The sequence below is a fragment of the Echinops telfairi genome, unplaced genomic scaffold (genome assembly GCF_000313985.2).
Source record: "Echinops telfairi isolate 266 unplaced genomic scaffold, ASM31398v2 ScPeMD7_7420;HRSCAF=8458, whole genome shotgun sequence".
Classification (NCBI taxonomy): Eukaryota; Metazoa; Chordata; class Mammalia; order Afrosoricida; family Tenrecidae; genus Echinops; species Echinops telfairi.
This window is the reverse complement of record NW_022111320.1, coordinates 6,728,110-6,732,213: the sequence shown is the minus strand read 5'-3', so window position 1 is coordinate 6,732,213 and position 4,104 is coordinate 6,728,110. Positions and strand designations below refer to the sequence as shown.

The following is a 4,104-nucleotide window of genomic DNA, read 5'->3' as shown; positions in this document are numbered from 1 at the left end:
CATTGATGACCTGGTGCCTAGATAATAAACTACTTAATAAAAGCAAGTCTTTCGGTGTCTTGATATTAGGTCTACAGTGACTCAAATCAACTAGCCTTAGAGTAAATCAGAGCTGGTCATCTATACTAAATGACACTGTGGTCAATGGTCTGGATCTCAATCCCAGCTTGGTAGCCCCGGTGGAATAGTGGCTACTCGTTAGGCTTCTAGCTGCAATCTCAGCAGTTTGAAACCATCAACCCGGCCGAGGCTTTCTGATCTCATAAAGAGTTACACACTCTCGGAAATCCAGAGGAGCAGTCCCCGCTTTGCTGTAGGGTCACTACGAGTCAGCACTGACTCAATGACAGTGAGAGTGAGTGAGTGACGTGAATATATAAAATGAATAATGAACACTATAAAGAGGAATTATATATAAAGGGCTAATAAAAAATATTCACTTATATATTAGTAAAGGAGACTTGACGTAAAAATAAAAGCTTTAATATAATGTTTGCTAATATGCCAACGATAGCAGCTATTTTTAAAGAACTCTACTACTCTAGTCATCATATATTCAAGAAGAACGTTAAGAAAAATCCAAGGAATTAAACAACTGCATGACACAGAAAAAATGAACTCGTTTCATGTACATTAATTAGAACTCCAGGGAACATTGTCTCACCGAAGACTATAGTGACACCTTCCTGTCCAACACCTGTATGCATCCTGATTAACATAAATAGGCTTTCCCTTTTACTCAAATAATGCACGGTTGTTCCATTTCATTTTTATGAGATGTACATTTCTTTATAACTAAGATTCCCTTTTCATCTTTCTTTTTAGGTATCAAAAGTTTTTGCATGTATCTTTTCATACTTTTAACCTTACCATACTGTCTTTAAGCCTAATCCTATCTCTTAGGCTAAAAGAAAGAACTCTTTTTTTTTAAATCATTTTATTGGGGGCTGGCACAATTCTTATCACAATCCATCCATCCATCCATTGTGTCAAGCACATTTGTACATTTGTTGCCATCATCATTCTCAAAACATATGCTTTCTACTTGAGCCCTTGGTATCAGTTCCTCATTTTTCCCCCTGAAAGAACTCTTTAACTCAACTTTCTGTAGTTCACCTTTATGTGCCAGGGGGCTTGCACATAGCACATACTCAACTAGATAAACAAATAAATCTAGTAAAGTATGTCATGGTCATCTCCAGTAACTACAACATTCTTTGTTTCTGATGCACACAAGTTTGCATTACTTCTAGTACATTCTCACCACTGAGACAGCACAAATTATCTCTTACAATGAGGTAATTTCTATTAGAAAACACTTCAAAATTGAAATATGCTTCCAATCTATTGCTTATTTATAATTACTATTATGAAAACTCAATAAACTTAGAGATGAGGTTTATTTATAGATAATAAGGTCATTTTATAAAAAGATTTTGAAAGAACCTAAGTAGCATAACAATAAATACTAAAGATACAAAGAATCTTGGACTCAAACAACTTTGTTAAACATATAGCTAATTAGAATACCAAAATGACCTTGATTTTCATATATATATATACACACACACACACACACACACACACATACATATATATATCTCGCTTTCCCAGGTGGCTGCTGAAGATGGCGGAGGGACAGGTCCTGGTGCTCGATGGCCGTGGCCATCTCCTGGGCCGTCTGGCGACCACTGTGGCCAAGCAAGTGCTGCTGGTGCGCTGTGAGGGCATCAACATTTCTGCCAACTTCTACAGAAACAAGTTGAAGTGCCTGGCCTTCCTCCGGAAGCGCATGAACACCAACCCCTCCGTGGCCCCTACCACGTCTGGGCCCCCAGCCGCATCTTCTAGCGAACCGTGTGCGGTACCGTATGCCGCACAAGACCAAGTGGGGCCAGGCTGCCCTGGACCGGCTCAAAGTGTTCTATGGGATCCCACCACCCTATGATAAGAAAAAGCGGAAGGTGGTCCCTGCTGCCCTCAAGGTGGTGCGACCGAAGCCCACACGCAAGTTTGCCTACCTGGGCCGCCTAGCCCATGAGGTGGGCTGGAAGTACCAGGCGGTGCCAGCAACCCTGGAGAAGAGGAAGGAGAGGGACAAACTCCATTACAGGAGGAAGAAGCAGCTCATGAGGCTGCAGAAACAGGCCGAGAAGAACTCGAAGACAAAGATCAACAAGTACACAAAGGTTCTAAAGACCCATGGACTCCTGGTCTGAGCCCAATAAAGACTTAGTCCTTAACTGGGAAAAAAAAAAAAAAAAGTCATCTCTTCATCTAAGGAATGTCTCATTTGATGAATTTCAGTTTTAGAAAAAGAAACTAAAATATTTCAAAAGAATGACAATTATCTTGAGTGGTTTCTCTTAATCTAAAATAATTACTAATAAACCTCTGCCATAGAGTTGCTTCCAACTCACAGAGCCCCTATGTAAGGTTTCTAAAACTATAAATATTCATGGGTGCAAATAGCCTCCCCTGTGGAGGCTGGTGGGTCTGAATGCCTACCCCACAGTGTCACCAAGGCTCCTTAATTTTTAATTAACACTGTTGCCAAATTGCATGTAAAACAGAACAAGACAATGGTGAGTCCTGCTGTGCTTGAACTCACTGTTGCAGCCACTGTGTCAATCTATTTTACTAAGGGTCTTGCTACTTAAAGCTGCTCCTCTACTTCACCAAGCAAGATGCATTCTTCAGGGACACCTCCTGATAACATGCTCAAAGTACATGAGATGAAAGTCTCACCATCCCCCCTTTTAATTAAATATTTGAGCAAAACTATTTCCAAGACAGATTTATTTGTTCTTCTAGCAGTCCCAGGTATATTCAGTTTTCTTCACACCGTAATCAAAATATATTCATTCTTGTTCACTATCCCTTATTTGATGTCCAGCTTTTTAAAATATTAAAGCATTCCATTCTTTTAAATGCCAGCTACACATCTGCATGCATGTGAAGTGATTGAAAATACCACGGCTTGGGTCAGGAACACCGTAGGACTCAATGGGACATCTTTGCTCATTAAAGAGGTCTTATGCTCAGTACAATATGAGATTTTGACCACTTGACTTGCTCCTGCTACGTTGATTGTAGATCCACTTAAAAAGTTGAAATCCTTGACAACTTTAGTATTTTCTCTATCATGGTACTGTTTATTGGTCTAGTTGTGAGGATACTTGCTTTCTTTACATTGAGTTATAACCCACATTGAAGGCTGCAATCCACGACTTCCACCACGATGTGTTTCAAGTTCTCTTCTCTTTCAGTAGCAAGCCTGTAGCTTTCTCCAATCCTGAGGTCATGTTTCTCTTCATAGTCTAGTTTCTTGTATTATTAGTTCATCATAAGGACTGAATAAGTATGGCAAAAGGAAAGTGTTACAGTGTTTCAAAAAGAAAACATTATATGCACGGCAATATAAATCTTTTTCAAATTATTACCATCTTCAAAAATCTAGCAGTTGTGTGGTATAGAGAAAAAAGTACTCTTCGTAGCCAGAAGACCTTAGGTTTGATCCAAGTTTCACCTTGTTAGTAAGAGCTCGATAAATAGTGACAGATAGCCAAGAAGGTACATTGAATGTATATTCAGTTTTATCCTTGCCCATAATTCTACTAGAATATAAAAGGATTAAAGTGAAAGAAAGAATCCCACAAATATAGTGAGCAGGAGAGAAGACAATAACAGAATTTCAGAAACTGGAAAGCAGGTATAATTCATAACTAATGTCATTGAGCTGGAAAAGCTAAATCCTGGGCCTATTCCAGGGCTTTAGCTACAGTAGTTTTAATGAAAAGTTCCCAGGGAAATCCATTATTTGTTATGTTTTTATCATATTAAAGCATTCCTTTCTTTTAAATGCCAGTTAAACAAATAGTTTCTTTCTCTCTCTTTTTTAAGACTACATAGAAAAAAGCTGTGATCGATTGCTTCAGACAATATACAAAAGCAAGACTAGCGAGGAGGAATGCAATATATTTCAATTTTTTAATGATAGGAATGGAGAAAAATGATTAGGATGAGATAGAATAACCAAGAAAACAAATGAAAAATTAAGGGGTTACATGGGCTTTAGGGACGATAATGAGCTATTAAAGCAAC

General features: G+C 38.6%; 1 pseudogene; it reads left to right on the top strand.

The window, feature by feature from the left end:
* The first annotated feature begins 1,627 nt into the window (after positions 1-1,627).
* Positions 1,628-2,219, top strand: LOC101655866 (annotated as a pseudogene).
* Positions 2,220-4,104: the final 1,885 nt, after the last annotated feature.